The sequence below is a fragment of the Euprymna scolopes genome, unplaced genomic scaffold (assembly GCF_053919585.1).
Source record: "Euprymna scolopes isolate OS-2025 unplaced genomic scaffold, ASM5391958v1 sca447, whole genome shotgun sequence".
In the NCBI taxonomy this organism is placed as follows: Eukaryota; Metazoa; Mollusca; class Cephalopoda; order Sepiida; family Sepiolidae; genus Euprymna; species Euprymna scolopes.
Genome location: NW_027633488.1, coordinates 1 through 26,721, shown reverse-complemented (window position 1 = coordinate 26,721; position 26,721 = coordinate 1). Strand labels below are relative to the sequence as shown.

At 48.4% G+C, this 26,721-nt stretch overlaps 25 non-coding genes and 2 pseudogenes across 25 annotated transcripts; all 27 read right to left on the bottom strand.

The window, feature by feature from the left end:
* Positions 1-324: 324 nt before the first annotated feature.
* Positions 325-523, bottom strand: LOC145274768 (U2 spliceosomal RNA). Its single transcript, XR_013866925.1, has one exon. It is a non-coding gene; the product is annotated as a U2 spliceosomal RNA (small nuclear RNA).
* Positions 524-1,088: 565 nt separating this feature from the next.
* LOC145274767 (U2 spliceosomal RNA) lies at positions 1,089-1,287 on the bottom strand. Its single transcript, XR_013866924.1, has one exon. It is a non-coding gene; the product is annotated as a U2 spliceosomal RNA (small nuclear RNA).
* A 565-nt stretch (positions 1,288-1,852) lies between these two features.
* Positions 1,853-2,051, bottom strand: LOC145274766 (U2 spliceosomal RNA). The gene has a single exon (XR_013866923.1). It is a non-coding gene; the product is annotated as a U2 spliceosomal RNA (small nuclear RNA).
* A 565-nt stretch (positions 2,052-2,616) lies between these two features.
* Positions 2,617-2,815, bottom strand: LOC145274765 (U2 spliceosomal RNA). The gene has a single exon (XR_013866922.1). It is a non-coding gene; the product is annotated as a U2 spliceosomal RNA (small nuclear RNA).
* Positions 2,816-3,380: 565 nt separating this feature from the next.
* On the bottom strand, positions 3,381-3,579 carry LOC145274763 (U2 spliceosomal RNA). The gene has a single exon (XR_013866921.1). It is a non-coding gene; the product is annotated as a U2 spliceosomal RNA (small nuclear RNA).
* A 565-nt stretch (positions 3,580-4,144) lies between these two features.
* Positions 4,145-4,343, bottom strand: LOC145274762 (U2 spliceosomal RNA). The gene has a single exon (XR_013866920.1). It is a non-coding gene; the product is annotated as a U2 spliceosomal RNA (small nuclear RNA).
* Positions 4,344-4,908: 565 nt separating this feature from the next.
* LOC145274761 (U2 spliceosomal RNA) lies at positions 4,909-5,107 on the bottom strand. The gene has a single exon (XR_013866919.1). It is a non-coding gene; the product is annotated as a U2 spliceosomal RNA (small nuclear RNA).
* Positions 5,108-5,672: 565 nt separating this feature from the next.
* Positions 5,673-5,871, bottom strand: LOC145274760 (U2 spliceosomal RNA). Its single transcript, XR_013866918.1, has one exon. It is a non-coding gene; the product is annotated as a U2 spliceosomal RNA (small nuclear RNA).
* A 565-nt stretch (positions 5,872-6,436) lies between these two features.
* Positions 6,437-6,635, bottom strand: LOC145274759 (U2 spliceosomal RNA). The gene has a single exon (XR_013866917.1). It is a non-coding gene; the product is annotated as a U2 spliceosomal RNA (small nuclear RNA).
* A 565-nt stretch (positions 6,636-7,200) lies between these two features.
* LOC145274757 (U2 spliceosomal RNA) lies at positions 7,201-7,399 on the bottom strand. The gene has a single exon (XR_013866916.1). It is a non-coding gene; the product is annotated as a U2 spliceosomal RNA (small nuclear RNA).
* Positions 7,400-14,383: 6,984 nt separating this feature from the next.
* On the bottom strand, positions 14,384-14,526 carry LOC145274792 (U2 spliceosomal RNA; annotated as a pseudogene).
* A 565-nt stretch (positions 14,527-15,091) lies between these two features.
* LOC145274755 (U2 spliceosomal RNA) lies at positions 15,092-15,290 on the bottom strand. The gene has a single exon (XR_013866914.1). It is a non-coding gene; the product is annotated as a U2 spliceosomal RNA (small nuclear RNA).
* Positions 15,291-15,855: 565 nt separating this feature from the next.
* LOC145274754 (U2 spliceosomal RNA) lies at positions 15,856-16,054 on the bottom strand. The gene has a single exon (XR_013866913.1). It is a non-coding gene; the product is annotated as a U2 spliceosomal RNA (small nuclear RNA).
* A 565-nt stretch (positions 16,055-16,619) lies between these two features.
* Positions 16,620-16,818, bottom strand: LOC145274753 (U2 spliceosomal RNA). The gene has a single exon (XR_013866912.1). It is a non-coding gene; the product is annotated as a U2 spliceosomal RNA (small nuclear RNA).
* A 565-nt stretch (positions 16,819-17,383) lies between these two features.
* LOC145274751 (U2 spliceosomal RNA) lies at positions 17,384-17,582 on the bottom strand. The gene has a single exon (XR_013866911.1). It is a non-coding gene; the product is annotated as a U2 spliceosomal RNA (small nuclear RNA).
* A 565-nt stretch (positions 17,583-18,147) lies between these two features.
* Positions 18,148-18,346, bottom strand: LOC145274750 (U2 spliceosomal RNA). Its single transcript, XR_013866910.1, has one exon. It is a non-coding gene; the product is annotated as a U2 spliceosomal RNA (small nuclear RNA).
* Positions 18,347-18,911: 565 nt separating this feature from the next.
* Positions 18,912-19,110, bottom strand: LOC145274749 (U2 spliceosomal RNA). The gene has a single exon (XR_013866909.1). It is a non-coding gene; the product is annotated as a U2 spliceosomal RNA (small nuclear RNA).
* Positions 19,111-19,675: 565 nt separating this feature from the next.
* On the bottom strand, positions 19,676-19,874 carry LOC145274748 (U2 spliceosomal RNA). The gene has a single exon (XR_013866908.1). It is a non-coding gene; the product is annotated as a U2 spliceosomal RNA (small nuclear RNA).
* Positions 19,875-20,439: 565 nt separating this feature from the next.
* Positions 20,440-20,638, bottom strand: LOC145274747 (U2 spliceosomal RNA). Its single transcript, XR_013866907.1, has one exon. It is a non-coding gene; the product is annotated as a U2 spliceosomal RNA (small nuclear RNA).
* Positions 20,639-21,203: 565 nt separating this feature from the next.
* On the bottom strand, positions 21,204-21,402 carry LOC145274746 (U2 spliceosomal RNA). Its single transcript, XR_013866906.1, has one exon. It is a non-coding gene; the product is annotated as a U2 spliceosomal RNA (small nuclear RNA).
* A 565-nt stretch (positions 21,403-21,967) lies between these two features.
* Positions 21,968-22,166, bottom strand: LOC145274745 (U2 spliceosomal RNA). The gene has a single exon (XR_013866905.1). It is a non-coding gene; the product is annotated as a U2 spliceosomal RNA (small nuclear RNA).
* Positions 22,167-22,731: 565 nt separating this feature from the next.
* LOC145274793 (U2 spliceosomal RNA) lies at positions 22,732-22,930 on the bottom strand. The gene has a single exon (XR_013866946.1). It is a non-coding gene; the product is annotated as a U2 spliceosomal RNA (small nuclear RNA).
* Positions 22,931-23,495: 565 nt separating this feature from the next.
* On the bottom strand, positions 23,496-23,694 carry LOC145274781 (U2 spliceosomal RNA). The gene has a single exon (XR_013866937.1). It is a non-coding gene; the product is annotated as a U2 spliceosomal RNA (small nuclear RNA).
* A 565-nt stretch (positions 23,695-24,259) lies between these two features.
* Positions 24,260-24,458, bottom strand: LOC145274769 (U2 spliceosomal RNA). Its single transcript, XR_013866926.1, has one exon. It is a non-coding gene; the product is annotated as a U2 spliceosomal RNA (small nuclear RNA).
* A 565-nt stretch (positions 24,459-25,023) lies between these two features.
* Positions 25,024-25,222, bottom strand: LOC145274756 (U2 spliceosomal RNA). The gene has a single exon (XR_013866915.1). It is a non-coding gene; the product is annotated as a U2 spliceosomal RNA (small nuclear RNA).
* A 565-nt stretch (positions 25,223-25,787) lies between these two features.
* Positions 25,788-25,986, bottom strand: LOC145274744 (U2 spliceosomal RNA). Its single transcript, XR_013866904.1, has one exon. It is a non-coding gene; the product is annotated as a U2 spliceosomal RNA (small nuclear RNA).
* A 565-nt stretch (positions 25,987-26,551) lies between these two features.
* On the bottom strand, positions 26,552-26,721 carry LOC145274791 (U2 spliceosomal RNA; annotated as a pseudogene; the record flags this gene model as incomplete).

Sequence of the window (26,721 nt, the reverse complement as noted above, 5' to 3'; positions counted from 1 at the left end):
AAGCAACTAATTGCTTAATGAATGCATTAGCACAGGGGGAAAAACAAAACAAAAACAAAAACAATAACAAAAACAAACAGATAAACCCCAACAAAACAAGAAAGAAAACTAAAGTCTGTTTAATTTAAGGGGCGTTCGTTTTTTGGGGGGCAATTAAAATGAAGCAATTAATTGCTTAATTAGCAATGAAAAACCCACAACAAAACAAAACCAAACAAACCCAAGAAGAAAGAAAAACAAAAAAAAAAAAAAATGAAAAATAAAGCTAAAGTCTGTTTTTGGGTTTTCGTTTTTTGGATTCGTCCCCAAGCTGGCGCTGGGTCAGAAACCGGGGCTGTAAACTCCTGGAGGCAGTGCAATACCAGGCCAACCCGTGGAGAAGGGGGAGCAAGCTCCTAACCCTTGACCGTGGTCCAAAAATCAGTTTAATATCGTGATCCCTCCATGCGAGGGACCTATCAGATATTAAGCTGATAAGAACAGATACTACACTTTGATCTTAGCCAAAAGGCCGAGAAGCGATGCGGCCCCTAGGGGCCGCGGTCGCCAGACGACCCTCAACTGGGGCCACCGTCGTCGGGCAGTGCTTCCTGGGCTGCTAGGCACCCCCCAGCAGCGAGGTGGAACAGTCGGACAGGTGCGCGGCCAAGTGGAGTCGTCCTCCAGCAGCAGGGGCGAGCCCCCAAGCGAGTAAATCAGGATGAAAGCGAAAAAAAGGGCCCGCAAGCTAATTAACCATCCCAGGCAACGAGGCAAATGAAATGAAGCAACTAATTGCTTAATGAATGCATTAGCACAGGGGGAAAAACAAAACAAAAACAAAAACAATAACAAAAACAAACAGATAAACCCCAACAAAACAAGAAAGAAAACTAAAGTCTGTTTAATTTAAGGGGCGTTCGTTTTTTGGGGGGCAATTAAAATGAAGCAATTAATTGCTTAATTAGCAATGAAAAACCCACAACAAAACAAAACCAAACAAACCCAAGAAGAAAGAAAAACAAAAAAAAAAAAAAATGAAAAATAAAGCTAAAGTCTGTTTTTGGGTTTTCGTTTTTTGGATTCGTCCCCAAGCTGGCGCTGGGTCAGAAACCGGGGCTGTAAACTCCTGGAGGCAGTGCAATACCAGGCCAACCCGTGGAGAAGGGGGAGCAAGCTCCTAACCCTTGACCGTGGTCCAAAAATCAGTTTAATATCGTGATCCCTCCATGCGAGGGACCTATCAGATATTAAGCTGATAAGAACAGATACTACACTTTGATCTTAGCCAAAAGGCCGAGAAGCGATGCGGCCCCTAGGGGCCGCGGTCGCCAGACGACCCTCAACTGGGGCCACCGTCGTCGGGCAGTGCTTCCTGGGCTGCTAGGCACCCCCCAGCAGCGAGGTGGAACAGTCGGACAGGTGCGCGGCCAAGTGGAGTCGTCCTCCAGCAGCAGGGGCGAGCCCCCAAGCGAGTAAATCAGGATGAAAGCGAAAAAAAGGGCCCGCAAGCTAATTAACCATCCCAGGCAACGAGGCAAATGAAATGAAGCAACTAATTGCTTAATGAATGCATTAGCACAGGGGGAAAAACAAAACAAAAACAAAAACAATAACAAAAACAAACAGATAAACCCCAACAAAACAAGAAAGAAAACTAAAGTCTGTTTAATTTAAGGGGCGTTCGTTTTTTGGGGGGCAATTAAAATGAAGCAATTAATTGCTTAATTAGCAATGAAAAACCCACAACAAAACAAAACCAAACAAACCCAAGAAGAAAGAAAAACAAAAAAAAAAAAAAATGAAAAATAAAGCTAAAGTCTGTTTTTGGGTTTTCGTTTTTTGGATTCGTCCCCAAGCTGGCGCTGGGTCAGAAACCGGGGCTGTAAACTCCTGGAGGCAGTGCAATACCAGGCCAACCCGTGGAGAAGGGGGAGCAAGCTCCTAACCCTTGACCGTGGTCCAAAAATCAGTTTAATATCGTGATCCCTCCATGCGAGGGACCTATCAGATATTAAGCTGATAAGAACAGATACTACACTTTGATCTTAGCCAAAAGGCCGAGAAGCGATGCGGCCCCTAGGGGCCGCGGTCGCCAGACGACCCTCAACTGGGGCCACCGTCGTCGGGCAGTGCTTCCTGGGCTGCTAGGCACCCCCCAGCAGCGAGGTGGAACAGTCGGACAGGTGCGCGGCCAAGTGGAGTCGTCCTCCAGCAGCAGGGGCGAGCCCCCAAGCGAGTAAATCAGGATGAAAGCGAAAAAAAGGGCCCGCAAGCTAATTAACCATCCCAGGCAACGAGGCAAATGAAATGAAGCAACTAATTGCTTAATGAATGCATTAGCACAGGGGGAAAAACAAAACAAAAACAAAAACAATAACAAAAACAAACAGATAAACCCCAACAAAACAAGAAAGAAAACTAAAGTCTGTTTAATTTAAGGGGCGTTCGTTTTTTGGGGGGCAATTAAAATGAAGCAATTAATTGCTTAATTAGCAATGAAAAACCCACAACAAAACAAAACCAAACAAACCCAAGAAGAAAGAAAAACAAAAAAAAAAAAAAATGAAAAATAAAGCTAAAGTCTGTTTTTGGGTTTTCGTTTTTTGGATTCGTCCCCAAGCTGGCGCTGGGTCAGAAACCGGGGCTGTAAACTCCTGGAGGCAGTGCAATACCAGGCCAACCCGTGGAGAAGGGGGAGCAAGCTCCTAACCCTTGACCGTGGTCCAAAAATCAGTTTAATATCGTGATCCCTCCATGCGAGGGACCTATCAGATATTAAGCTGATAAGAACAGATACTACACTTTGATCTTAGCCAAAAGGCCGAGAAGCGATGCGGCCCCTAGGGGCCGCGGTCGCCAGACGACCCTCAACTGGGGCCACCGTCGTCGGGCAGTGCTTCCTGGGCTGCTAGGCACCCCCCAGCAGCGAGGTGGAACAGTCGGACAGGTGCGCGGCCAAGTGGAGTCGTCCTCCAGCAGCAGGGGCGAGCCCCCAAGCGAGTAAATCAGGATGAAAGCGAAAAAAAGGGCCCGCAAGCTAATTAACCATCCCAGGCAACGAGGCAAATGAAATGAAGCAACTAATTGCTTAATGAATGCATTAGCACAGGGGGAAAAACAAAACAAAAACAAAAACAATAACAAAAACAAACAGATAAACCCCAACAAAACAAGAAAGAAAACTAAAGTCTGTTTAATTTAAGGGGCGTTCGTTTTTTGGGGGGCAATTAAAATGAAGCAATTAATTGCTTAATTAGCAATGAAAAACCCACAACAAAACAAAACCAAACAAACCCAAGAAGAAAGAAAAACAAAAAAAAAAAAAAATGAAAAATAAAGCTAAAGTCTGTTTTTGGGTTTTCGTTTTTTGGATTCGTCCCCAAGCTGGCGCTGGGTCAGAAACCGGGGCTGTAAACTCCTGGAGGCAGTGCAATACCAGGCCAACCCGTGGAGAAGGGGGAGCAAGCTCCTAACCCTTGACCGTGGTCCAAAAATCAGTTTAATATCGTGATCCCTCCATGCGAGGGACCTATCAGATATTAAGCTGATAAGAACAGATACTACACTTTGATCTTAGCCAAAAGGCCGAGAAGCGATGCGGCCCCTAGGGGCCGCGGTCGCCAGACGACCCTCAACTGGGGCCACCGTCGTCGGGCAGTGCTTCCTGGGCTGCTAGGCACCCCCCAGCAGCGAGGTGGAACAGTCGGACAGGTGCGCGGCCAAGTGGAGTCGTCCTCCAGCAGCAGGGGCGAGCCCCCAAGCGAGTAAATCAGGATGAAAGCGAAAAAAAGGGCCCGCAAGCTAATTAACCATCCCAGGCAACGAGGCAAATGAAATGAAGCAACTAATTGCTTAATGAATGCATTAGCACAGGGGGAAAAACAAAACAAAAACAAAAACAATAACAAAAACAAACAGATAAACCCCAACAAAACAAGAAAGAAAACTAAAGTCTGTTTAATTTAAGGGGCGTTCGTTTTTTGGGGGGCAATTAAAATGAAGCAATTAATTGCTTAATTAGCAATGAAAAACCCACAACAAAACAAAACCAAACAAACCCAAGAAGAAAGAAAAACAAAAAAAAAAAAAAATGAAAAATAAAGCTAAAGTCTGTTTTTGGGTTTTCGTTTTTTGGATTCGTCCCCAAGCTGGCGCTGGGTCAGAAACCGGGGCTGTAAACTCCTGGAGGCAGTGCAATACCAGGCCAACCCGTGGAGAAGGGGGAGCAAGCTCCTAACCCTTGACCGTGGTCCAAAAATCAGTTTAATATCGTGATCCCTCCATGCGAGGGACCTATCAGATATTAAGCTGATAAGAACAGATACTACACTTTGATCTTAGCCAAAAGGCCGAGAAGCGATGCGGCCCCTAGGGGCCGCGGTCGCCAGACGACCCTCAACTGGGGCCACCGTCGTCGGGCAGTGCTTCCTGGGCTGCTAGGCACCCCCCAGCAGCGAGGTGGAACAGTCGGACAGGTGCGCGGCCAAGTGGAGTCGTCCTCCAGCAGCAGGGGCGAGCCCCCAAGCGAGTAAATCAGGATGAAAGCGAAAAAAAGGGCCCGCAAGCTAATTAACCATCCCAGGCAACGAGGCAAATGAAATGAAGCAACTAATTGCTTAATGAATGCATTAGCACAGGGGGAAAAACAAAACAAAAACAAAAACAATAACAAAAACAAACAGATAAACCCCAACAAAACAAGAAAGAAAACTAAAGTCTGTTTAATTTAAGGGGCGTTCGTTTTTTGGGGGGCAATTAAAATGAAGCAATTAATTGCTTAATTAGCAATGAAAAACCCACAACAAAACAAAACCAAACAAACCCAAGAAGAAAGAAAAACAAAAAAAAAAAAAAATGAAAAATAAAGCTAAAGTCTGTTTTTGGGTTTTCGTTTTTTGGATTCGTCCCCAAGCTGGCGCTGGGTCAGAAACCGGGGCTGTAAACTCCTGGAGGCAGTGCAATACCAGGCCAACCCGTGGAGAAGGGGGAGCAAGCTCCTAACCCTTGACCGTGGTCCAAAAATCAGTTTAATATCGTGATCCCTCCATGCGAGGGACCTATCAGATATTAAGCTGATAAGAACAGATACTACACTTTGATCTTAGCCAAAAGGCCGAGAAGCGATGCGGCCCCTAGGGGCCGCGGTCGCCAGACGACCCTCAACTGGGGCCACCGTCGTCGGGCAGTGCTTCCTGGGCTGCTAGGCACCCCCCAGCAGCGAGGTGGAACAGTCGGACAGGTGCGCGGCCAAGTGGAGTCGTCCTCCAGCAGCAGGGGCGAGCCCCCAAGCGAGTAAATCAGGATGAAAGCGAAAAAAAGGGCCCGCAAGCTAATTAACCATCCCAGGCAACGAGGCAAATGAAATGAAGCAACTAATTGCTTAATGAATGCATTAGCACAGGGGGAAAAACAAAACAAAAACAAAAACAATAACAAAAACAAACAGATAAACCCCAACAAAACAAGAAAGAAAACTAAAGTCTGTTTAATTTAAGGGGCGTTCGTTTTTTGGGGGGCAATTAAAATGAAGCAATTAATTGCTTAATTAGCAATGAAAAACCCACAACAAAACAAAACCAAACAAACCCAAGAAGAAAGAAAAACAAAAAAAAAAAAAAATGAAAAATAAAGCTAAAGTCTGTTTTTGGGTTTTCGTTTTTTGGATTCGTCCCCAAGCTGGCGCTGGGTCAGAAACCGGGGCTGTAAACTCCTGGAGGCAGTGCAATACCAGGCCAACCCGTGGAGAAGGGGGAGCAAGCTCCTAACCCTTGACCGTGGTCCAAAAATCAGTTTAATATCGTGATCCCTCCATGCGAGGGACCTATCAGATATTAAGCTGATAAGAACAGATACTACACTTTGATCTTAGCCAAAAGGCCGAGAAGCGATGCGGCCCCTAGGGGCCGCGGTCGCCAGACGACCCTCAACTGGGGCCACCGTCGTCGGGCAGTGCTTCCTGGGCTGCTAGGCACCCCCCAGCAGCGAGGTGGAACAGTCGGACAGGTGCGCGGCCAAGTGGAGTCGTCCTCCAGCAGCAGGGGCGAGCCCCCAAGCGAGTAAATCAGGATGAAAGCGAAAAAAAGGGCCCGCAAGCTAATTAACCATCCCAGGCAACGAGGCAAATGAAATGAAGCAACTAATTGCTTAATGAATGCATTAGCACAGGGGGAAAAACAAAACAAAAACAAAAACAATAACAAAAACAAACAGATAAACCCCAACAAAACAAGAAAGAAAACTAAAGTCTGTTTAATTTAAGGGGCGTTCGTTTTTTGGGGGGCAATTAAAATGAAGCAATTAATTGCTTAATTAGCAATGAAAAACCCACAACAAAACAAAACCAAACAAACCCAAGAAGAAAGAAAAACAAAAAAAAAAAAAAATGAAAAATAAAGCTAAAGTCTGTTTTTGGGTTTTCGTTTTTTGGATTCGTCCCCAAGCTGGCGCTGGGTCAGAAACCGGGGCTGTAAACTCCTGGAGGCAGTGCAATACCAGGCCAACCCGTGGAGAAGGGGGAGCAAGCTCCTAACCCTTGACCGTGGTCCAAAAATCAGTTTAATATCGTGATCCCTCCATGCGAGGGACCTATCAGATATTAAGCTGATAAGAACAGATACTACACTTTGATCTTAGCCAAAAGGCCGAGAAGCGATGCGGCCCCTAGGGGCCGCGGTCGCCAGACGACCCTCAACTGGGGCCACCGTCGTCGGGCAGTGCTTCCTGGGCTGCTAGGCACCCCCCAGCAGCGAGGTGGAACAGTCGGACAGGTGCGCGGCCAAGTGGAGTCGTCCTCCAGCAGCAGGGGCGAGCCCCCAAGCGAGTAAATCAGGATGAAAGCGAAAAAAAGGGCCCGCAAGCTAATTAACCATCCCAGGCAACGAGGCAAATGAAATGAAGCAACTAATTGCTTAATGAATGCATTAGCACAGGGGGAAAAACAAAACAAAAACAAAAACAATAACAAAAACAAACAGATAAACCCCAACAAAACAAGAAAGAAAACTAAAGTCTGTTTAATTTAAGGGGCGTTCGTTTTTTGGGGGGCAATTAAAATGAAGCAATTAATTGCTTAATTAGCAATGAAAAACCCACAACAAAACAAAACCAAACAAACCCAAGAAGAAAGAAAAACAAAAAAAAAAAAAAATGAAAAATAAAGCTAAAGTCTGTTTTTGGGTTTTCGTTTTTTGGATTCGTCCCCAAGCTGGCGCTGGGTCAGAAACCGGGGCTGTAAACTCCTGGAGGCAGTGCAATACCAGGCCAACCCGTGGAGAAGGGGGAGCAAGCTCCTAACCCTTGACCGTGGTCCAAAAATCAGTTTAATATCGTGATCCCTCCATGCGAGGGACCTATCAGATATTAAGCTGATAAGAACAGATACTACACTTTGATCTTAGCCAAAAGGCCGAGAAGCGATTGTATTTAGTCGTATCGGCCCCGGACTTGGCATTATCTACTACCAAGCCCTCATTTGGGGTCCGATACAACTTAGGCACAAAGGCCAGTAAGGGGGGTGGTGGGGAAGAAAACGGGACTTTGCTAAATCTGCTAGCTAAACTTGCGTTGAAAAGCAAGTATTTTATTTAGAAGGCCCTATACTAGACTCTATCATAACACATCCGCCTACATTCTTACCAGGACCTACTTAAAATAGACAGCTCCCCAGCTTATCGGGATGGCGGGCGACATTCGTACTGTGAAAAAGAAAAACATTTATTTACAAAAACCAAAACAAAATAATATTTACAAACTTAGGTATTTTTTTTTTTTTTTTTTTTTTTTTTTTTTTTTTTTTTTTTTTTTTTTTTTTATATAATGGGGGTGAGATGATGGGGAGGGGGGCAAACTAATAATACACCCAAAAAGAAAGAAAAAGAAAACAACTTAATAAAATGCCTATGGGGGCGGGTTAGTAAGGGGACCCTCCCTACCTAACGGCTGGTCTGTCGTATGAAACGCCCACTGTCTTCCGGTCCACTTCCCCCGGGGGGAAAGGGTGAAAGCAAGCAGGTCGTTCCCTAGGGGGGAGTGGAGGAAATAGGGACTTGTAAGAAAAATAACTTAGGGTCGGGGAAAAAACAGGGATGGATGGCGTCTTCCAAGATAATGTACGTAAGGGGTAAAAACAGGCCGAGGACAAAATAAAACTGGTGGACTTTGGGCATCTTTGGAAGCTCTCCTAGTGCCAATCTATCGAAAAAACAAAGATCTAACGGGGACAGGATCAAACTCACATTCACCCTAGTCTAGGCCCTAAATAAAGCACATGCTTTCCACTCTAGGTGGTTACTCCGCCTAACTAGCAAACCTACTTCTACCCATGATTACGGGGTAAACCTCGTATTAACATATGAGGGGCTGGGTTCCGAGTGCACGACAATCGAAACTTCAGCACCTCCAGACGAATACTACTAGGGTGGAAACACAAGCTCATACCTAGCTCCTCGTCGGATGCACAAACTAGTGTTGTGCACCCATCTCCTATCAAAGTCGATGCGGGGCAACCTTTTCCAATCACATCTGATTTTTATTTTAAGTTGGTGCTTAAAATAAAGGACCAGATCCTGATCGGAAACAGATCGCCCCTCATAGACAATGTTCAGACGTGTAACCCACGTCACTAATCTAGCTACAGCCAGTATCGCCAGAAACACCGCCCGTTTCTCCCTGATAAACGGCGGGTCCACATTGTCAACCACGTACGCCAAATCAAGTGGCACCGACCGCTCGGGGTCGATGCGAGCCGTTACCCCTTCGACATACCTCCAGAGACTCCGTACCCCGCTGCAAAGAAAGAACGCGTGTTCACGCGTCTCGTCCTCGTTCTCATCGTTGCAGCGTGGGCACGGGGGATAATAATACTCGCGATCCCTAAAATCCCTGGCAAGTCGGTCGAAGAGAGGCAACGCATCCCGGACTAGCCTCCACGTTATCGAGAACTCTGCATTATTTATGTAGCTACTGGCAGGCGCCCAACTCCAAAGCGAGAGAACTTCCCCCCTCGACAGATGTAGCCGCTCCACCAGCGGGTCGTTTGCGGTACCCTCCACTAAATCCTCATATAGCCTCCACCTAGGCCGTGCAAGGTCACTGGACCCCGGCAATGCCCTAAGGGCGGCTCGGCATTCGGTCAGGAAGCGCCCTTCCCCCGCTGGTCGACGGCGACCTTCGGCGGCGGGGTCGGTTAACAGCCGTGGGAAAGCGTGCTCCACGGCTGGTACCCAGGGTGCCTCCTCTATCAGTGTCCGACTTAGGAACGCCAGTCTTTCTGCGTTTTGATGGCTGCGCAGATCAGGCATCCCCAAGCCTCCCTCGCTAAGCTTCTGCGTACAGACCTGTCTACGGACATACGGCTTTCCTCCCTTCCAGAGCAGTCGGAAAAGGAGTCGCTCTAAAGCCTTACAGCGGTCCGCAGGCAGGGGAAGAACAGATAACCGGTAAAGGATCAGCGGAAACACGTAAGTGGCGCATGCCTCCGCACGACCCTTCAAGGACAATCTCCTTCGAATCCAAGTTCCGACAGCGGACTCGACCTTCGTCTGTACCTCCGACCAATTTCTGTCCAGCTGGAGATCCGGCCCGAACCACACACCGAGGATCTTAACCGGGCCATCAGTCCAGCCGAACGCACCTGGAAGCGAGTTTACCCCGGTCCAGGCGCTCAACCGCAGACCGACGGACTTGCTGCGATTGATTACGGCCCCTGTGACAACTTCATACTCAGCGATCGCCTCTATCACCGCTTCGATGTCGTTACGACTGGCTGCGAAAACGGTGACGTCATCAGCGTACGCGGACACCCTGGCAACTCGGCCGCCAGGTAGAGCAATGCCGCGTAGGACTGGTCTCGCCGCCTCGTCCCTTAATTTGCGAAGGAAGGGCTCCAACGCCAGGACATAGAGCAGAGGCGACAGCGGACAGCCCTGCCGCACCGACCGGGAGACCCCAAAGGACTCCGACAACCTACCGTTGACTTGCACCACCACCGCGGGGTCACGATACAGGGCGGAGATCCACTTGCGGAAGTCCGGACCAAAGCCGGCGGCCTCCACAACAGCCCTCAGGAACCCATGGTCCACCCTATCGAACGCCTTGGACTGATCTAAATTGATCAGCGCGGCTTCAGTGTCGTCTTCTAATCCCTCTATTATCGTGCGAACCAAGTGCAGATTGTTTTGAATTGTTCGACCCTTCACAGCGTAATTCTGATCCGGTTCGACCAACTCGTCGATAACGACCTGCAGACGGTTCGCAAGAATACGGGCCAAAATCTTAAAATCTGCGTTAAGCAGAGTTATGGGCCTATAATCATCTAGGTTCCCCCCTCCATGTTGGTTTCCCTTCTTCAGAAGCGTGACCACTCCTTTGGTTACCTGCCTCGGGATCGAGTCCTGGGCAAACCAGTGGTTAAACACGCCCGTCAAAAGGGGCACAAACATGGGCGACAGCCTCAAGTACAGTTCGTAGGGCAAACCATCGAGCCCCGGAGATTTGTTGTGGCCAACCTGCTTCAACGCAGTAATGACCTCACGCTCCGTAACCACCCCCTCGCAACTAGCCGCTCGGGCCGCAGTAAGGCGGGGCGAGCCAGCTAAATAGCTGCCAAACTCCTGGCCGCGGAGTCTGGGTAGTTTGGTGAAGCGCTCCTCCAAATGTTGCCGAAACCCATTGCAGATCTCCCGCGTCGATACGAGAGAACGTCCTTCCAGGTTTTTCACCTCCCGAATGTACCCATCCGAGCCGCGTCTTAAAGCGGCCCCACGCTCAACAGCGTCAACGTTCACGGCTTCGTTGGAGACTCTATTTAACCTAGCCCTAACTACTTGACCTTCATATCGCTCGCTAGCCAAGCGACTGAGGTCCCCCTTAATTAGTGCTAGATCTAGGGAATCCCCCCCTGCCACCGCCCGGGTCAATCTATCCTCTAGGTGCTTTTTGGTCCGTGCCCTAGTTAAAGCGAGGCTTTGGCTATATTGGACACAAAAATGCCTAATGGTCACCTTAAGATTAACCCACCATCTACTCCCGGTAACCGCCCCCACTAACTCCCTCTGAATTAGTGTTGTCAGCTGCTCCCGGAAGTCGACCGACTCCAACAAGGAGGCGTTCATCTTCCAGTAGCCAGCCAACCTAGGCCTATTACCTAACTTCAAACGGGCCAACACGAGTTTGTGGTCCGAATGACCTAACCAGTGGAACGTGGGACAAGATAGAAAATCTACGTCGCCCCTTCTAATTAACATCCTGTCCAAGTATGTACTTGGACTGGAGGCCGCACTAGTATGCCACGTCCACATCTCCCTCCCGGGGTGATCCAGACGGAACCTGTCGACCAGATCGCACGAGGCCATCAGGTCAGACAGGCTGCTATCACACCTACCCTGCCCGCTAGGCCCCCCGACCTTATCTAAATTGGGGTCCAGGATGGCATTCCAGTCCCCCATTAAAACTACCCGCTCCGGACCCGAAGAGAGAAACCCCTCCACCCGCCGAAAAAAGGAAACCCTCTCGGTTTGGATGTTGGGCGCGTAAACTGCCATGATCCGGAACGCGCCGCTGCTAACGGCAACATCAACCACGACCAGCCTCCCATGAGCGTCCGCATGAACAAGTGTAACCGTCGCAGATAGGGTGCGACTTACTAGCACAGAAACCCCCCGGCTCTGGAGACTGCCATATGCTGAATAAACGTCAAAGTCGTTCACCAGCACACCACAGTCCCCAGCCCCAACAAAGTGGGTCTCCTGAATTGCAGCTATGTCTACCTCAAGGGCCATGAGGTCCCTCAGCACGCGAGAAGCCTTGCTTCGAGACCTCATGCCCCTCGCATTCAAACTAGCTAGGTTTAAGCTTGCCGCCATGTTTCCCTAACTAATAGTATTCGTCAATCAAGGGTCTGAAATCCTCGGGGGAGAGGACGTCGAAAGTCTGTCCAAGACTGCCTGTGAGCAGGACAGGCGTAAGCCGCCCGTCTTTGGCCAGACCTCCCACGTCCAGAGGGAACGTCAACTTAATGGCCCTATAAAATGAGGGGTGAACGTAAACAGGGACCCTCCCCTCACATCGCTTCTCGACCTGCTCTAAGGATGGGTGCTCCCCGTCTATAAGTTTCAACCCCGGGAATGCCGTCTTCCCCTCTTCCAACATTCTCCAGAGGGCTTTAGCTCGCCCACCCCTGTTGGGCCTGACGAATGTGATTATTTGTGGAGCGTCTGGGAAGTTCCTGGGATCGGAGATGTCCTTCCCCTCCACCATCTTTAGACTCTCCAGGATGCGCAGGTGTTTTCGCTGCGTCCCGCTCAGGTCTCCTACTGACTCATCCACCTCGCAGAGGCGGACCCCCGGCCAGAATGGACACTTTCGGGTTTTTTCCTTCCTGGGGGCCGCCTTCTCCTGGTCTTCTTTTCCTTCTTCTTCCACAACTGGAGCTATCACCTCTGGCTCCGGGGTGTTAAACAGGGGTGGGGTGGGCTGAGCGTCCTCTGGGGCGACTGATGTTGGAGGCTCAGTATTGATTTCTTCCATGGCTTCTTGCACTGGGGGAGACTTCTTGGGAGATTCTTTTGGAGCTTCTTTCCTCTCCCTCTTCTCACTGTGTTTTCCAGCAGCCTCTCCTTCCTCCCCTTCCGATCCTGAGGAGCTCATTCGCAACTTTCTTTTCGTGGTCGCCGCCGGTGCTCTTGTTGTTTCTACAGGGGCTCCTCCTTCCTTCTTCTTGCCCCTCTTGGCGACGACCTTGCTCCAAGTTCCGCCTTCCTCCTCTGTCTGCTTTTTGCCCTCCGCTGCTGGAACAATCTGCGGTACCTCCTTCGTGCCCGATGGTTGTTGGTCTTTTCGTTGAGGGCAGAATCGGGCCACGTGTCCTGGTTTGGTGCACTGCCAACAGTATGGCCTCCTCCCCTCGACGATGACGGCCATCTGCCAGCCCTCACAAGTTAGCTGCGCCGGTATTAAGTGAAAATTTTTCCGGTCCACCTTCATATGAATTTTATATGACCCAGTTTGGATATTTCGAGGTCCTTTTGTTGGGTTGACTTCCTCGACCTCTCCAAACTGGGCCAAGGTGGCACCTATCTGGTCGGCAGTTATAAAGCAGGGCACCCCGAGCACTGTTACTCCTGCTCTCCTCTTTGATAGATACTCGGGGCGGAGCCTTAAGTTCTTCCACGTGAGGTCTCCTCCTGCTAACTTCTCTGCTTCCTCCTTTGATGGCAGGAGGAGATCCCACGTAGCGTGGTATTTACGAACCAGGTACTGTGCGGGTATCCGGAGCTCTCCTATTGCGTCGCACATCTTCTCTAGCGGCACGCCGACGAGTCCCTTTCCATTGGCGTCAAGGGTTACTAGAGAAACCGTGCGGAGTTTGATGTCCTCCAGAGCTCCGGGCACCACCATTAGCTTATTTCCACTTATGAAGTCTTTGAATCTCTCCTGCAACAGTCCCTGGTAGTAGCCTGGGGTCTTCTGGGTCACCTTTCTCCGACCCCACGCACAGTTATCCGCCGCTTTGGTCATACTGGCCTCCACTGCTGCTGCTGCTGCTGCTACCGTTCCTGCTGTTTTATCCTGTCCAGGAGGGATTGGGGAGCAATCGCTCATTGTGAGGGCTGGCCACTCGAATAGGCTAGTTGGTGTCTCGTCACCGGACACCGTCCCCCCGGGGGAGCACCCATCAACCACGATTACATCTTCCGACTTACTCCTCCTAAGTCCTACTATCTCTACTTTGCTAGGACTAACCCTGGCGGACTGGGACCTAGTCAGAGGGACTCTGGGTTTTTCCTCCTCAAGGACCCACCACTTCTTTGCCTTCTTCTCCACCCGCTCTCGGATAAAACGGGCATTTGTGTCACCTTTCGGGGTGGCGACACCCAACTCAACGCTACTGGGGGTGGCGACCCCCGCTCTCGCTCCGGACATCCGATTGGTGCTGCCTTTTGGGGCGGCAACACCCGACACGACCTCACTGGGGGTAGCGGCCCCCGCTCTCGTACCTGCCTCGACCCTACTGGGGGTGGCGACCCCCTCTCGCGATCCGGCCAACTCTGGGGCAGCGACCCCGGAAACCCTTCTCGAACTGGGGGTGCCTTGCGGGACGGCACCCCCCGGACCCTTCACGATAGCTACACCTGGGGCGTCCCCCAAGGTGGCAGGAGCAGAGGCCTGCTCCATCTATTTGGTGGCCCAAGGCCCGGCTAGACACCCGCCGATTCGGAAACCAAGGGGACCTTCGCCTAAAAAGGCACGTCGGTTTCCCTTGGCCCTGCCGGCTGCTTAAGTGCTAGCTGGACCCCGGACTATCTGTAACAAAGAAAGAAAAAACAGTTAATAGTTGCCCAGGATGGGCAATAACATATAACAAGAAACAAAAACAAGTCTTTGCGGGTCCAAATCCCCAAGAAGGGGCTGGTCCTTGCAGAGAGCAGAAGGAAAAAACTCTAAGCTAAAAGCTTAAGAGCTCACAACTCGACTTAAAGGCAGACCGCAGTAAGCACTGAGAACAGATACTACACTTTGATCTTGACCAAAAGGCCGAGAAGCGATGCGGCCCCTAGGGGCCGCGGTCGCCAGACGACCCTCAACTGGGGCCACCGTCGTCGGGCAGTGCTTCCTGGGCTGCTAGGCACCCCCCAGCAGCGAGGTGGAACAGTCGGACAGGTGCGCGGCCAAGTGGAGTCGTCCTCCAGCAGCAGGGGCGAGCCCCCAAGCGAGTAAATCAGGATGAAAGCGAAAAAAAGGGCCCGCAAGCTAATTAACCATCCCAGGCAACGAGGCAAATGAAATGAAGCAACTAATTGCTTAATGAATGCATTAGCACAGGGGGAAAAACAAAACAAAAACAAAAACAATAACAAAAACAAACAGATAAACCCCAACAAAACAAGAAAGAAAACTAAAGTCTGTTTAATTTAAGGGGCGTTCGTTTTTTGGGGGGCAATTAAAATGAAGCAATTAATTGCTTAATTAGCAATGAAAAACCCACAACAAAACAAAACCAAACAAACCCAAGAAGAAAGAAAAACAAAAAAAAAAAAAAATGAAAAATAAAGCTAAAGTCTGTTTTTGGGTTTTCGTTTTTTGGATTCGTCCCCAAGCTGGCGCTGGGTCAGAAACCGGGGCTGTAAACTCCTGGAGGCAGTGCAATACCAGGCCAACCCGTGGAGAAGGGGGAGCAAGCTCCTAACCCTTGACCGTGGTCCAAAAATCAGTTTAATATCGTGATCCCTCCATGCGAGGGACCTATCAGATATTAAGCTGATAAGAACAGATACTACACTTTGATCTTAGCCAAAAGGCCGAGAAGCGATGCGGCCCCTAGGGGCCGCGGTCGCCAGACGACCCTCAACTGGGGCCACCGTCGTCGGGCAGTGCTTCCTGGGCTGCTAGGCACCCCCCAGCAGCGAGGTGGAACAGTCGGACAGGTGCGCGGCCAAGTGGAGTCGTCCTCCAGCAGCAGGGGCGAGCCCCCAAGCGAGTAAATCAGGATGAAAGCGAAAAAAAGGGCCCGCAAGCTAATTAACCATCCCAGGCAACGAGGCAAATGAAATGAAGCAACTAATTGCTTAATGAATGCATTAGCACAGGGGGAAAAACAAAACAAAAACAAAAACAATAACAAAAACAAACAGATAAACCCCAACAAAACAAGAAAGAAAACTAAAGTCTGTTTAATTTAAGGGGCGTTCGTTTTTTGGGGGGCAATTAAAATGAAGCAATTAATTGCTTAATTAGCAATGAAAAACCCACAACAAAACAAAACCAAACAAACCCAAGAAGAAAGAAAAACAAAAAAAAAAAAAAATGAAAAATAAAGCTAAAGTCTGTTTTTGGGTTTTCGTTTTTTGGATTCGTCCCCAAGCTGGCGCTGGGTCAGAAACCGGGGCTGTAAACTCCTGGAGGCAGTGCAATACCAGGCCAACCCGTGGAGAAGGGGGAGCAAGCTCCTAACCCTTGACCGTGGTCCAAAAATCAGTTTAATATCGTGATCCCTCCATGCGAGGGACCTATCAGATATTAAGCTGATAAGAACAGATACTACACTTTGATCTTAGCCAAAAGGCCGAGAAGCGATGCGGCCCCTAGGGGCCGCGGTCGCCAGACGACCCTCAACTGGGGCCACCGTCGTCGGGCAGTGCTTCCTGGGCTGCTAGGCACCCCCCAGCAGCGAGGTGGAACAGTCGGACAGGTGCGCGGCCAAGTGGAGTCGTCCTCCAGCAGCAGGGGCGAGCCCCCAAGCGAGTAAATCAGGATGAAAGCGAAAAAAAGGGCCCGCAAGCTAATTAACCATCCCAGGCAACGAGGCAAATGAAATGAAGCAACTAATTGCTTAATGAATGCATTAGCACAGGGGGAAAAACAAAACAAAAACAAAAACAATAACAAAAACAAACAGATAAACCCCAACAAAACAAGAAAGAAAACTAAAGTCTGTTTAATTTAAGGGGCGTTCGTTTTTTGGGGGGCAATTAAAATGAAGCAATTAATTGCTTAATTAGCAATGAAAAACCCACAACAAAACAAAACCAAACAAACCCAAGAAGAAAGAAAAACAAAAAAAAAAAAAAATGAAAAATAAAGCTAAAGTCTGTTTTTGGGTTTTCGTTTTTTGGATTCGTCCCCAAGCTGGCGCTGGGTCAGAAACCGGGGCTGTAAACTCCTGGAGGCAGTGCAATACCAGGCCAACCCGTGGAGAAGGGGGAGCAAGCTCCTAACCCTTGACCGTGGTCCAAAAATCAGTTTAATATCGTGATCCCTCCATGCGAGGGACCTATCAGATATTAAGCTGATAAGAACAGATACTACACTTTGATCTTAGCCAAAAGGCCGAGAAGCGATGCGGCCCCTAGGGGCCGCGGTCGCCAGACGACCCTCAACTGGGGCCACCGTCGTCGGGCAGTGCTTCCTGGGCTGCTAGGCACCCCCCAGCAGCGAGGTGGAACAGTCGGACAGGTGCGCGGCCAAGTGGAGTCGTCCTCCAGCAGCAGGGGCGAGCCCCCAAGCGAGTAAATCAGGATGAAAGCGAAAAAAAGGGCCCGCAAGCTAATTAACCATCCCAGGCAACGAGGCAAATGAAATGAAGCAACTAATTGCTTAATGAATGCATTAGCACAGGGGGAAAAACAAAACAAAAACAAAAACAATAACAAAAACAAACAGATAAACCCCAACAAAACAAGAAAGAAAACTAAAGTCTGTTTAATTTAAGGGGCGTTCGTTTTTTGGGGGGCAATTAAAATGAAGCAATTAATTGCTTAATTAGCAATGAAAAACCCACAACAAAACAAAACCAAACAAACCCAAGAAGAAAGAAAAACAAAAAAAAAAAAAAATGAAAAATAAAGCTAAAGTCTGTTTTTGGGTTTTCGTTTTTTGGATTCGTCCCCAAGCTGGCGCTGGGTCAGAAACCGGGGCTGTAAACTCCTGGAGGCAGTGCAATACCAGGCCAACCCGTGGAGAAGGGGGAGCAAGCTCCTAACCCTTGACCGTGGTCCAAAAATCAGTTTAATATCGTGATCCCTCCATGCGAGGGACCTATCAGATATTAAGCTGATAAGAACAGATACTACACTTTGATCTTAGCCAAAAGGCCGAGAAGCGATGCGGCCCCTAGGGGCCGCGGTCGCCAGACGACCCTCAACTGGGGCCACCGTCGTCGGGCAGTGCTTCCTGGGCTGCTAGGCACCCCCCAGCAGCGAGGTGGAACAGTCGGACAGGTGCGCGGCCAAGTGGAGTCGTCCTCCAGCAGCAGGGGCGAGCCCCCAAGCGAGTAAATCAGGATGAAAGCGAAAAAAAGGGCCCGCAAGCTAATTAACCATCCCAGGCAACGAGGCAAATGAAATGAAGCAACTAATTGCTTAATGAATGCATTAGCACAGGGGGAAAAACAAAACAAAAACAAAAACAATAACAAAAACAAACAGATAAACCCCAACAAAACAAGAAAGAAAACTAAAGTCTGTTTAATTTAAGGGGCGTTCGTTTTTTGGGGGGCAATTAAAATGAAGCAATTAATTGCTTAATTAGCAATGAAAAACCCACAACAAAACAAAACCAAACAAACCCAAGAAGAAAGAAAAACAAAAAAAAAAAAAAATGAAAAATAAAGCTAAAGTCTGTTTTTGGGTTTTCGTTTTTTGGATTCGTCCCCAAGCTGGCGCTGGGTCAGAAACCGGGGCTGTAAACTCCTGGAGGCAGTGCAATACCAGGCCAACCCGTGGAGAAGGGGGAGCAAGCTCCTAACCCTTGACCGTGGTCCAAAAATCAGTTTAATATCGTGATCCCTCCATGCGAGGGACCTATCAGATATTAAGCTGATAAGAACAGATACTACACTTTGATCTTAGCCAAAAGGCCGAGAAGCGATGCGGCCCCTAGGGGCCGCGGTCGCCAGACGACCCTCAACTGGGGCCACCGTCGTCGGGCAGTGCTTCCTGGGCTGCTAGGCACCCCCCAGCAGCGAGGTGGAACAGTCGGACAGGTGCGCGGCCAAGTGGAGTCGTCCTCCAGCAGCAGGGGCGAGCCCCCAAGCGAGTAAATCAGGATGAAAGCGAAAAAAAGGGCCCGCAAGCTAATTAACCATCCCAGGCAACGAGGCAAATGAAATGAAGCAACTAATTGCTTAATGAATGCATTAGCACAGGGGGAAAAACAAAACAAAAACAAAAACAATAACAAAAACAAACAGATAAACCCCAACAAAACAAGAAAGAAAACTAAAGTCTGTTTAATTTAAGGGGCGTTCGTTTTTTGGGGGGCAATTAAAATGAAGCAATTAATTGCTTAATTAGCAATGAAAAACCCACAACAAAACAAAACCAAACAAACCCAAGAAGAAAGAAAAACAAAAAAAAAAAAAAATGAAAAATAAAGCTAAAGTCTGTTTTTGGGTTTTCGTTTTTTGGATTCGTCCCCAAGCTGGCGCTGGGTCAGAAACCGGGGCTGTAAACTCCTGGAGGCAGTGCAATACCAGGCCAACCCGTGGAGAAGGGGGAGCAAGCTCCTAACCCTTGACCGTGGTCCAAAAATCAGTTTAATATCGTGATCCCTCCATGCGAGGGACCTATCAGATATTAAGCTGATAAGAACAGATACTACACTTTGATCTTAGCCAAAAGGCCGAGAAGCGATGCGGCCCCTAGGGGCCGCGGTCGCCAGACGACCCTCAACTGGGGCCACCGTCGTCGGGCAGTGCTTCCTGGGCTGCTAGGCACCCCCCAGCAGCGAGGTGGAACAGTCGGACAGGTGCGCGGCCAAGTGGAGTCGTCCTCCAGCAGCAGGGGCGAGCCCCCAAGCGAGTAAATCAGGATGAAAGCGAAAAAAAGGGCCCGCAAGCTAATTAACCATCCCAGGCAACGAGGCAAATGAAATGAAGCAACTAATTGCTTAATGAATGCATTAGCACAGGGGGAAAAACAAAACAAAAACAAAAACAATAACAAAAACAAACAGATAAACCCCAACAAAACAAGAAAGAAAACTAAAGTCTGTTTAATTTAAGGGGCGTTCGTTTTTTGGGGGGCAATTAAAATGAAGCAATTAATTGCTTAATTAGCAATGAAAAACCCACAACAAAACAAAACCAAACAAACCCAAGAAGAAAGAAAAACAAAAAAAAAAAAAAATGAAAAATAAAGCTAAAGTCTGTTTTTGGGTTTTCGTTTTTTGGATTCGTCCCCAAGCTGGCGCTGGGTCAGAAACCGGGGCTGTAAACTCCTGGAGGCAGTGCAATACCAGGCCAACCCGTGGAGAAGGGGGAGCAAGCTCCTAACCCTTGACCGTGGTCCAAAAATCAGTTTAATATCGTGATCCCTCCATGCGAGGGACCTATCAGATATTAAGCTGATAAGAACAGATACTACACTTTGATCTTAGCCAAAAGGCCGAGAAGCGATGCGGCCCCTAGGGGCCGCGGTCGCCAGACGACCCTCAACTGGGGCCACCGTCGTCGGGCAGTGCTTCCTGGGCTGCTAGGCACCCCCCAGCAGCGAGGTGGAACAGTCGGACAGGTGCGCGGCCAAGTGGAGTCGTCCTCCAGCAGCAGGGGCGAGCCCCCAAGCGAGTAAATCAGGATGAAAGCGAAAAAAAGGGCCCGCAAGCTAATTAACCATCCCAGGCAACGAGGCAAATGAAATGAAGCAACTAATTGCTTAATGAATGCATTAGCACAGGGGGAAAAACAAAACAAAAACAAAAACAATAACAAAAACAAACAGATAAACCCCAACAAAACAAGAAAGAAAACTAAAGTCTGTTTAATTTAAGGGGCGTTCGTTTTTTGGGGGGCAATTAAAATGAAGCAATTAATTGCTTAATTAGCAATGAAAAACCCACAACAAAACAAAACCAAACAAACCCAAGAAGAAAGAAAAACAAAAAAAAAAAAAAATGAAAAATAAAGCTAAAGTCTGTTTTTGGGTTTTCGTTTTTTGGATTCGTCCCCAAGCTGGCGCTGGGTCAGAAACCGGGGCTGTAAACTCCTGGAGGCAGTGCAATACCAGGCCAACCCGTGGAGAAGGGGGAGCAAGCTCCTAACCCTTGACCGTGGTCCAAAAATCAGTTTAATATCGTGATCCCTCCATGCGAGGGACCTATCAGATATTAAGCTGATAAGAACAGATACTACACTTTGATCTTAGCCAAAAGGCCGAGAAGCGATGCGGCCCCTAGGGGCCGCGGTCGCCAGACGACCCTCAACTGGGGCCACCGTCGTCGGGCAGTGCTTCCTGGGCTGCTAGGCACCCCCCAGCAGCGAGGTGGAACAGTCGGACAGGTGCGCGGCCAAGTGGAGTCGTCCTCCAGCAGCAGGGGCGAGCCCCCAAGCGAGTAAATCAGGATGAAAGCGAAAAAAAGGGCCCGCAAGCTAATTAACCATCCCAGGCAACGAGGCAAATGAAATGAAGCAACTAATTGCTTAATGAATGCATTAGCACAGGGGGAAAAACAAAACAAAAACAAAAACAATAACAAAAACAAACAGATAAACCCCAACAAAACAAGAAAGAAAACTAAAGTCTGTTTAATTTAAGGGGCGTTCGTTTTTTGGGGGGCAATTAAAATGAAGCAATTAATTGCTTAATTAGCAATGAAAAACCCACAACAAAACAAAACCAAACAAACCCAAGAAGAAAGAAAAACAAAAAAAAAAAAAAATGAAAAATAAAGCTAAAGTCTGTTTTTGGGTTTTCGTTTTTTGGATTCGTCCCCAAGCTGGCGCTGGGTCAGAAACCGGGGCTGTAAACTCCTGGAGGCAGTGCAATACCAGGCCAACCCGTGGAGAAGGGGGAGCAAGCTCCTAACCCTTGACCGTGGTCCAAAAATCAGTTTAATATCGTGATCCCTCCATGCGAGGGACCTATCAGATATTAAGCTGATAAGAACAGATACTACACTTTGATCTTAGCCAAAAGGCCGAGAAGCGATGCGGCCCCTAGGGGCCGCGGTCGCCAGACGACCCTCAACTGGGGCCACCGTCGTCGGGCAGTGCTTCCTGGGCTGCTAGGCACCCCCCAGCAGCGAGGTGGAACAGTCGGACAGGTGCGCGGCCAAGTGGAGTCGTCCTCCAGCAGCAGGGGCGAGCCCCCAAGCGAGTAAATCAGGATGAAAGCGAAAAAAAGGGCCCGCAAGCTAATTAACCATCCCAGGCAACGAGGCAAATGAAATGAAGCAACTAATTGCTTAATGAATGCATTAGCACAGGGGGAAAAACAAAACAAAAACAAAAACAATAACAAAAACAAACAGATAAACCCCAACAAAACAAGAAAGAAAACTAAAGTCTGTTTAATTTAAGGGGCGTTCGTTTTTTGGGGGGCAATTAAAATGAAGCAATTAATTGCTTAATTAGCAATGAAAAACCCACAACAAAACAAAACCAAACAAACCCAAGAAGAAAGAAAAACAAAAAAAAAAAAAAATGAAAAATAAAGCTAAAGTCTGTTTTTGGGTTTTCGTTTTTTGGATTCGTCCCCAAGCTGGCGCTGGGTCAGAAACCGGGGCTGTAAACTCCTGGAGGCAGTGCAATACCAGGCCAACCCGTGGAGAAGGGGGAGCAAGCTCCTAACCCTTGACCGTGGTCCAAAAATCAGTTTAATATCGTGATCCCTCCATGCGAGGGACCTATCAGATATTAAGCTGATAAGAACAGATACTACACTTTGATCTTAGCCAAAAGGCCGAGAAGCGATGCGGCCCCTAGGGGCCGCGGTCGCCAGACGACCCTCAACTGGGGCCACCGTCGTCGGGCAGTGCTTCCTGGGCTGCTAGGCACCCCCCAGCAGCGAGGTGGAACAGTCGGACAGGTGCGCGGCCAAGTGGAGTCGTCCTCCAGCAGCAGGGGCGAGCCCCCAAGCGAGTAAATCAGGATGAAAGCGAAAAAAAGGGCCCGCAAGCTAATTAACCATCCCAGGCAACGAGGCAAATGAAATGAAGCAACTAATTGCTTAATGAATGCATTAGCACAGGGGGAAAAACAAAACAAAAACAAAAACAATAACAAAAACAAACAGATAAACCCCAACAAAACAAGAAAGAAAACTAAAGTCTGTTTAATTTAAGGGGCGTTCGTTTTTTGGGGGGCAATTAAAATGAAGCAATTAATTGCTTAATTAGCAATGAAAAACCCACAACAAAACAAAACCAAACAAACCCAAGAAGAAAGAAAAACAAAAAAAAAAAAAAATGAAAAATAAAGCTAAAGTCTGTTTTTGGGTTTTCGTTTTTTGGATTCGTCCCCAAGCTGGCGCTGGGTCAGAAACCGGGGCTGTAAACTCCTGGAGGCAGTGCAATACCAGGCCAACCCGTGGAGAAGGGGGAGCAAGCTCCTAACCCTTGACCGTGGTCCAAAAATCAGTTTAATATCGTGATCCCTCCATGCGAGGGACCTATCAGATATTAAGCTGATAAGAACAGATACTACACTTTGATCTTAGCCAAAAGGCCGAGAAGCGATGCGGCCCCTAGGGGCCGCGGTCGCCAGACGACCCTCAACTGGGGCCACCGTCGTCGGGCAGTGCTTCCTGGGCTGCTAGGCACCCCCCAGCAGCGAGGTGGAACAGTCGGACAGGTGCGCGGCCAAGTGGAGTCGTCCTCCAGCAGCAGGGGCGAGCCCCCAAGCGAGTAAATCAGGATGAAAGCGAAAAAAAGGGCCCGCAAGCTAATTAACCATCCCAGGCAACGAGGCAAATGAAATGAAGCAACTAATTGCTTAATGAATGCATTAGCACAGGGGGAAAAACAAAACAAAAACAAAAACAATAACAAAAACAAACAGATAAACCCCAACAAAACAAGAAAGAAAACTAAAGTCTGTTTAATTTAAGGGGCGTTCGTTTTTTGGGGGGCAATTAAAATGAAGCAATTAATTGCTTAATTAGCAATGAAAAACCCACAACAAAACAAAACCAAACAAACCCAAGAAGAAAGAAAAACAAAAAAAAAAAAAAATGAAAAATAAAGCTAAAGTCTGTTTTTGGGTTTTCGTTTTTTGGATTCGTCCCCAAGCTGGCGCTGGGTCAGAAACCGGGGCTGTAAACTCCTGGAGGCAGTGCAATACCAGGCCAACCCGTGGAGAAGGGGGAGCAAGCTCCTAACCCTTGACCGTGGTCCAAAAATCAGTTTAATATCGTGATCCCTCCATGCGAGGGACCTATCAGATATTAAGCTGATAAGAACAGATACTACACTTTGATCTTAGCCAAAAGGCCGAGAAGCGATGCGGCCCCTAGGGGCCGCGGTCGCCAGACGACCCTCAACTGGGGCCACCGTCGTCGGGCAGTGCTTCCTGGGCTGCTAGGCACCCCCCAGCAGCGAGGTGGAACAGTCGGACAGGTGCGCGGCCAAGTGGAGTCGTCCTCCAGCAGCAGGGGCGAGCCCCCAAGCGAGTAAATCAGGATGAAAGCGAAAAAAAGGGCCCGCAAGCTAATTAACCATCCCAGGCAACGAGGCAAATGAAATGAAGCAACTAATTGCTTAATGAATGCATTAGCACAGGGGGAAAAACAAAACAAAAACAAAAACAATAACAAAAACAAACAGATAAACCCCAACAAAACAAGAAAGAAAACTAAAGTCTGTTTAATTTAAGGGGCGTTCGTTTTTTGGGGGGCAATTAAAATGAAGCAATTAATTGCTTAATTAGCAATGAAAAACCCACAACAAAACAAAACCAAACAAACCCAAGAAGAAAGAAAAACAAAAAAAAAAAAAAATGAAAAATAAAGCTAAAGTCTGTTTTTGGGTTTTCGTTTTTTGGATTCGTCCCCAAGCTGGCGCTGGGTCAGAAACCGGGGCTGTAAACTCCTGGAGGCAGTGCAATACCAGGCCAACCCGTGGAGAAGGGGGAGCAAGCTCCTAACCCTTGACCGTGGTCCAAAAATCAGTTTAATATCGTGATCCCTCCATGCGAGGGACCTATCAGATATTAAGCTGATAAGAACAGATACTACACTTTGATCTTAGCCAAAAGGCCGAGAAGCGATGCGGCCCCTAGGGGCCGCGGTCGCCAGACGACCCTCAACTGGGGCCACCGTCGTCGGGCAGTGCTTCCTGGGCTGCTAGGCACCCCCCAGCAGCGAGGTGGAACAGTCGGACAGGTGCGCGGCCAAGTGGAGTCGTCCTCCAGCAGCAGGGGCGAGCCCCCAAGCGAGTAAATCAGGATGAAAGCGAAAAAAAGGGCCCGCAAGCTAATTAACCATCCCAGGCAACGAGGCAAATGAAATGAAGCAACTAATTGCTTAATGAATGCATTAGCACAGGGGGAAAAACAAAACAAAAACAAAAACAATAACAAAAACAAACAGATAAACCCCAACAAAACAAGAAAGAAAACTAAAGTCTGTTTAATTTAAGGGGCGTTCGTTTTTTGGGGGGCAATTAAAATGAAGCAATTAATTGCTTAATTAGCAATGAAAAACCCACAACAAAACAAAACCAAACAAACCCAAGAAGAAAGAAAAACAAAAAAAAAAAAAAATGAAAAATAAAGCTAAAGTCTGTTTTTGGGTTTTCGTTTTTTGGATTCGTCCCCAAGCTGGCGCTGGGTCAGAAACCGGGGCTGTAAACTCCTGGAGGCAGTGCAATACCAGGCCAACCCGTGGAGAAGGGGGAGCAAGCTCCTAACCCTTGACCGTGGTCCAAAAATCAGTTTAATATCGTGATCCCTCCATGCGAGGGACCTATCAGATATTAAGCTGATAAGAACAGATACTACACTTTGATCTTAGCCAAAAGGCCGAGAAGCGATGCGGCCCCTAGGGGCCGCGGTCGCCAGACGACCCTCAACTGGGGCCACCGTCGTCGGGCAGTGCTTCCTGGGCTGCTAGGCACCCCCCAGCAGCGAGGTGGAACAGTCGGACAGGTGCGCGGCCAAGTGGAGTCGTCCTCCAGCAGCAGGGGCGAGCCCCCAAGCGAGTAAATCAGGATGAAAGCGAAAAAAAGGGCCCGCAAGCTAATTAACCATCCCAGGCAACGAGGCAAATGAAATGAAGCAACTAATTGCTTAATGAATGCATTAGCACAGGGGGAAAAACAAAACAAAAACAAAAACAATAACAAAAACAAACAGATAAACCCCAACAAAACAAGAAAGAAAACTAAAGTCTGTTTAATTTAAGGGGCGTTCGTTTTTTGGGGGGCAATTAAAATGAAGCAATTAATTGCTTAATTAGCAATGAAAAACCCACAACAAAACAAAACCAAACAAACCCAAGAAGAAAGAAAAACAAAAAAAAAAAAAAATGAAAAATAAAGCTAAAGTCTGTTTTTGGGTTTTCGTTTTTTGGATTCGTCCCCAAGCTGGCGCTGGGTCAGAAACCGGGGCTGTAAACTCCTGGAGGCAGTGCAATACCAGGCCAACCCGTGGAGAAGGGGGAGCAAGCTCCTAACCCTTGACCGTGGTCCAAAAATCAGTTTAATATCGTGATCCCTCCATGCGAGGGACCTATCAGATATTAAGCTGATAAGAACAGATACTACACTTTGATCTTAGCCAAAAGGCCGAGAAGCGATGCGGCCCCTAGGGGCCGCGGTCGCCAGACGACCCTCAACTGGGGCCACCGTCGTCGGGCAGTGCTTCCTGGGCTGCTAGGCACCCCCCAGCAGCGAGGTGGAACAGTCGGACAGGTGCGCGGCCAAGTGGAGTCGTCCTCCAGCAGCAGGGGCGAGCCCCCAAGCGAGTAAATCAGGATGAAAGCGAAAAAAAGGGCCCGCAAGCTAATTAACCATCCCAGGCAACGAGGCAAATGAAATGAAGCAACTAATTGCTTAATGAATGCATTAGCACAGGGGGAAAAACAAAACAAAAACAAAAACAATAACAAAAACAAACAGATAAACCCCAACAAAACAAGAAAGAAAACTAAAGTCTGTTTAATTTAAGGGGCGTTCGTTTTTTGGGGGGCAATTAAAATGAAGCAATTAATTGCTTAATTAGCAATGAAAAACCCACAACAAAACAAAACCAAACAAACCCAAGAAGAAAGAAAAACAAAAAAAAAAAAAAATGAAAAATAAAGCTAAAGTCTGTTTTTGGGTTTTCGTTTTTTGGATTCGTCCCCAAGCTGGCGCTGGGTCAGAAACCGGGGCTGTAAACTCCTGGAGGCAGTGCAATACCAGGCCAACCCGTGGAGAAGGGGGAGCAAGCTCCTAACCCTTGACCGTGGTCCAAAAATCAGTTTAATATCGTGATCCCTCCATGCGAGGGACCTATCAGATATTAAGCTGATAAGAACAGATACTACACTT